The 6,263-nt window shown below is 33.0% G+C and overlaps 1 long non-coding RNA gene and 1 pseudogene across 1 annotated transcript; one reads left to right on the top strand and one right to left on the bottom strand.

Moving 5' to 3' along the window:
• Positions 1 to 863: 863 nt before the first annotated feature.
• On the top strand, positions 864 to 2,868 carry LOC120144545 (annotated as a pseudogene).
• On the bottom strand, positions 1,045 to 1,994 carry LOC120144546. The gene is made up of 2 exons (XR_005518043.1): positions 1,936 to 1,994; positions 1,045 to 1,262 (listed from the first exon to the last, which is right to left on the bottom strand). It is a non-coding gene; the product is annotated as an uncharacterized LOC120144546 (long non-coding RNA).
• Positions 2,869 to 6,263: the final 3,395 nt, after the last annotated feature.

Below are 6,263 nucleotides of genomic sequence, written 5' to 3'. Positions count from 1 at the left end.
ATTCCAATTCCTTCACATATTCCAATTCCTGACAGATTCTAATTCCTTCACATATTCCAATTCCCTCAGGAACATTCCAGCGAACCAAACGCCACCTAATAGTCTAATAATATTAGTTTAAATCGGACCAAAAAAGGTAAATTATGTATTTAGTACATAAACTATTAATTTTGATTTATTTTAATATTTAAATTTTGATTTATTTTAAAATCATGCATGATTTTTAATTTTTGTTTCATTTTAGTACCTCGTGTTAAATACTTAACCACTGCACTTTATTTTTTATGGGTAAGTTACATTATTCATCACTCAACTATCTTTTCACTCTTATTTTAGTACTGAAGTTTTAAACTTTTCAATTTAACTACTCAACTTTCAAATTGCTCCTATTTTAATCACTCTAATTTATTTTATTAAAAATTTTTGTGACATGACATTTATTATTATTTTATCAATATATAATTAAAACTAAAAAACAAATTTGAAGTTAGAGTGATTAAATTAGGAGTAATTTGAAAGTTAAGTAGTTAAATTAAAAAGTTAAACTTTAGTGACCAAAATAGGAGTGAAAATATAATTAAGTGATGAATGATGTAATTTACTCATAAGAAAGGTGTACATGTAAATAAACCCTTAAATTTCTACCGACGAGGTATTACGAGGTCCTAAAACAAAATAAAATTAAACATTAAATATGATTTTATAAAAATAAAAAATTTAAATACTAAAAAAATCAAAACCGATACTATTAATACTAAAGACGAGTTTACCCAAAGAAAAAAATCTAAAACCCCATATAAGCCCTTAGAACCTTTTTGTCATCATCAAACTCCTCGCCCTTAGACTATTGCGACTTCTCAGCCATGGCGTCGCGTTTTAGATCTGTCTCAAAGCCAACATTTTCTATCCTGAAATCCACTATTAAACAACTCAACCCTTAAACCCAGTCCTGCATCTCCTCACTTTCATGTTCGCCCCTCGTCCCCCACATTTTCAAGGCAAACCCTCTAAAACCATTTTTAATTTATGATTAAAAAAAACAAAAACAAATTGGGTTGCCTTCAAATTCACCAAAATTTTTGTGCTTTTAAACTTTTAAGGTCCGTTTCTCAATTGGGTTGTCTTCAATCTCTGCTTCCTCTCCACTCACCGGTGTCTTCAGCTCGGCTCACCTCATGTCTAGGAACCGATTCAATGTGCTCGAGGTCGTTGTCTCAGGGTATGCTTTGCAGTGCAAATCCAGGAGTTTGATAATCTCCAAACTGTTTGTAAATTTGTTTCCCTAATCAACATTTTTTTTTCAACTAAGGTTAATTAACTAAGAAACTTTGTTTGTTTGTGTCGTCTTACCTCATGGCACCACAATATTCATATCCAATCACTTGTCAATCTAAAGTTATCAATTTGAAAACACTTATATGTTCTTTGTTGGTTAGGTTTATATATGATTAATTATTATAGTTCTTAATGTATAAGGTTTAGCTTTCTTATATAAAACCATGAGAAACTGAAATGCAGAAAGGGAGCTTCTGAATTAAGTAAGGCAAGAAATAGGCAAGTGGGAAAGGGGAAATGATGAGAAATTTGTGTATGTGATTGAAACTAAATTTTGCGGTGCCTCGACGGCTTAAGTTCAAGGTCCAGTACTCCAGTATCCAATATCATCTAAGCTTCTCATCATATATATATATATATAATATATATATATATATATATATATATATATATATATATATATATATATATATATAATTTGTTTGTGTGTGTGTGTGTGTGTGAAATGAAGTTATTCTGAAAGAGAGTAGGAAAAACAAGGTCTCAATCAAAAGAGCAAAAGAAAAGCCTAGACAACATAGTGTAGATTAAATTGTAGTAACAAGTGAGTGAGAATAACTGTGCATGCATGATGATTTTCTAAGTTGGGTGTGTTGGAACAGGGGTAGATACAAACAAAGACACTATCTGAGTTGGAGAGCTTGCACATGGTTCGAGAAAGTTGTGTACTACTTTACAAACTTTTAAGAAGTGCACTGAAAATGATTTATATTTCTTATTTTGTTAATCTAATTTGAAGATTCCGTTCTGTTCTATTCAGCTACGTTAATATGATTGGACATCTAGATATAGTTCACCGTTAATTACTTTCTGCACATCCTGTTCCCTAGTAGGATATTAGGATATACGAATACCGCATACATAATAAATCTACAGCACTCTTTTGATTTACGTTCAGATTCTGTGGCCATAGGTTCTCCTATTGATATGAATAATTAGATTACATTATAATTTGTGAGATATAGTGTTTCTACAAGAAAAACAATGTACTTGGACTCGTACAAATGGATAGATGCGTTTAGTTACAGGAAGAATTTGATCTTTTAAATTTTAGTTGCAGGATATCATCTTTTGTAGGGATTTTAAGGACATTAGAATCCGTAATATTTGTTTTTTTCTTCTGAAGTTTAGTGGTCTATATATTAATGAAATGCAAAGATTATGCCTTTGTCTTTTTATTCAGATTTTTAGATTGAAATATGATCTAGCGTCAAAGGCTGATATACAAGTATTTTTGTCTACTGGTATTTGTTTATAGTTTAATTGTTCTTGCAAGTTAGCTCGTATCTTATAATTCTTATCCTGCTATTTGATAGCAGCTGCTTAGTAATCACCATCCTTTGGAATATGTTTAGTTATGTCGGTTTGTTTCCGAACCCGAGTGATTGGTTTTACGAGTGATTCATTGACTTACAGAAACATGTTTAGTTTTTATATTGTGATGCTTGCTAGTGCTAATATCTAAGGGGTTTTTTTTCTCGTTTTCCCATCATTTTGAGCAGAATTAGGTCTCAGTGTGCCACGATAACAAATCAAAATTTGAAGGAAGTAACTCATGATGGACGACGGTCGCTGCTTTCCTTCTTTTGTGTCAGTTGGGAGTTTTAGTTTAGTTGGCAAGTTTACCTTTTCATTATTAGTTGAATTGAGTTTCCGTTGTCCTTGATTCTTCAAATATTACAAATGTTCTCTTCAGATTGGAAGCTTATTCCATGGATTCTCTGACAATTTATACTTACTGCAACACCTTGGCATTGTTTTTTTTAAAGTATAAACCGCTTTACCATTGACTCAACTTTGGACTTGGCTTAAAGTTGTGGATTTTAATGAATTTACCGAGGTCTATCTCTTAACCATGTCTTCTTGTTTTAAAATAAAATCATATGAATGCATTGGTGCATGATTCCATATTCTACCTGTAAAAGTTGTGTTTTCAATGCTTAGCAACATGTCTAGGGATGGCAAACGGGTACAGTTTCGTGGATTCCGCACTGCATCCGCTCCAATTGGAGTGGGGATGGATATAATTTTAGCGTGTAGTGGGCGGGTGTGGATTTATAAAGTGGTACCCGTCGTGGGTGGTGGGCGGGTAATGGGTTTGAGACATTATCCACCCCGCATCCGCCCGCCCCGCATCCGCCCGCCCCACATCCGCCCGCCCCGCATCCGCCCGCCCCACATCCGCCCGCCCAACTAAATATCTATTAAATTTGGACCATAATGAATTTAGGTGTAATTTAGAGAGTAATTATAAATTTTAATATTGTATAATATATAACATATAATTTAACCAAATATTAAGGATATTTAGTCTTTAATCTGGTCTTTAATTAGGGAAATATTCGGCTCTTTAATTAAACCCATAATTCCACTAACCACGTCACTTTCCATGTTCTTTAGCCCATGTTGTCCATATAAACACAAATTATCCGTACTATAAGCATTAACATCAAAACAGCAGTTTTCATGTTCTTTAGCCCCTCAAAACCCATATTAGGCGCATTATGAGCATTAACATCGAAAGCAACTCAACAATCCAGCTCTACGACTACATGCTCCCTACAATCTGTCTTCATAACATTCGTAGAGCCACTCCTCTGACAAATTGAAGCATGCTCTGCTACCCTATCACGAACTGTCTGGGAACCAACTCCAACATCCCATTAGTTTGCTGTCAGGCGGGTCTAGATGGGTATGTCGCTAGTGGGTAGTGGGTGTGGGGATGTATTTGAAAATGTACTCGCGGGGGTGTGGATTTGAAAATTTGTACCCATCATGGGTGGTGGGCGGGTGGTGGATTGAAAAATATTAGGTGGGTATGAGGATGGGAGAGGGGTATCCGCACCCAACCCGCCCGTTTGCCATCCCTAAACATGTCTAAGTAGCTCATGTCCATTATATCATTCATATTTCCCCCCTTTTTTTTAACAAATGGAAAGTCTTCCCCGTTCTGGGTTTGAATTTTAATCATTGTTCATTTTTCATAAGTTGGCAAAAACTATTACATGTCATACATTTTTTTAACTTTATATATATATTTGGAGGATCTTATTTCTATATACTAATCCAATTATGTATAGAACCCGGATATATTGGGGGGAAACGAGTCTAGGTAATATAAGTGTCGTAACCGTCTTTCGGGTGGGTCCGGAATTAGGCTTCGACTTGGATTAAACGAATTGGAGTCGCCACCGATCATTTATTTTAAAACAAATAGGTTGATCGGATACCCTATTTCTTACCTGATCTGCGTCTTTTTAAAGATGTGTAGAATTCGGGAGTCGGTTACAGTTAAGGAAGGGTTAGCACCCTTGAACTGCCCTTTCGGTACTACGTAATTTTTAGTTGTCTTAAATTAGGAAAATTATAATTTAAAATTAAAAGGTAAAAATACAATTCCAATTACTTACCTTAGATATTTTTAAAGGTGTGCCCTTAAGAAAGTCAAGAAACCATGTTAGATAAAAATGTAAGAAATAAATCAATAAATTAAATTAAAATGAAGAAAAAAAATAAATTAAATAAAAGATAAGATAAAGAAAGCAAATATAAAATAGTAAGTAAAATAAAGAAAAATATAAATAAAATAAAGAAAAAATATATATATATAAATATAATAAATATAATAATAAAAAAAAGTAAAAATAATATATATATATATAATAAATAAAAACATAAAAAATAGTAAATATATATATATATATATATAAATTAATAAAACAGATAATAAAAAGTAACATATATTTATATATGTAATCTAAAAAAATAAAAATATATATTAAAGTAAAAAAAAGAAAATACATAAAATGTAAAAAAATATTACATGAAAAAAAGAAAAGAAAAACAACAAAGTAATTAAATAAAATGAGTAATAAGGGAAATGTGCGTATAAATAAAGTTAAATAAATAAAATAATAATAATTAAAGCGTAAATGTAAGGGACCGAATCAAAACGAAAAACAAATCGATGGACAAATTTTGAAGAAAAAAATTGATTTAGGGGGAGAATTAAATATTTAAAAAACAGGAACACGCCTCGGGGGTAGAAACTTCGAAACCCCACCTTTTTTTGGTCATCGGCGCAACCCACGTTTTGGGTTATTCGAACCAAATCTCAAGAAAAAAAACATGCACATGCGAGAAATGAACGAATCAAGGTAAAAAAGATATACCTTTTATTTCTTTTTCGAATCGTTTACAATAGCTTTGACTTTGTATTTTTTCGTGCTTTCCTCTGTATTTTTTTTTGTATGTAAATCGTGTGTTACAATGGCTATTTATAATACTTATGTATTATATTTTTAGGAGTTTGAATCATAGTATAACTCTATCATATTTTTAGGAGTTTGAGTCCTAGTAGAACTCTATCCTATTTTTAGGAGTTTGAGTCCTAGTAGAACTCTATCCTATTTTTAGGAGTTTGAGTCCTAGTAGAACTCTATCTTATTTTTAGGAGTTCGAATCATAGTAAAACTCTAACGTTATATTTTTTTTCTGAATCCCACTAAATCGGGATTGTTGAGAGTATTGTACCAGGACGAAAAAGTGTGTTGACAACTGCCCCTCTTTGCCCATAGTCGTGTAACGGGGATAGGGCAAACATTAAAAGACACTTTTCGTTCGGTGGAGTTGAAAATTGACTATGATGTTTCAATAACTCTCTGTCGAATTGAGTTGCGGATGACTCATCTGTCGTGAGGTCGAGTTGAACTGGAAGCTTCTGAGCACGATATCATTCGTCGTGAAGTTGAAATCGAACTCAAAACTCTTGGCGAGTGGCCTCTGAATCGTCTTCTGGCTCAAGATACTTCGTCGTGAAGGTGAAACTTGACCTGAAGACTTTGGTGTTGATGTGTTACAGATGACTCATTCGTCGTGAAGTTGGGTCAATCTGTTTGTGAAGTTGGAATTGTATAGGACCCCTTCGT

The sequence above is a fragment of the Hibiscus syriacus genome, unplaced genomic scaffold (assembly GCF_006381635.1).
Source record: "Hibiscus syriacus cultivar Baekdansim isolate YM2019G1 unplaced genomic scaffold, ASM638163v2 tig00110890_pilon, whole genome shotgun sequence".
NCBI lineage: Eukaryota > Viridiplantae > Streptophyta > Magnoliopsida > Malvales > Malvaceae > Hibiscus > Hibiscus syriacus.
This window is presented reverse-complemented; position numbering and strand designations above follow the sequence as displayed.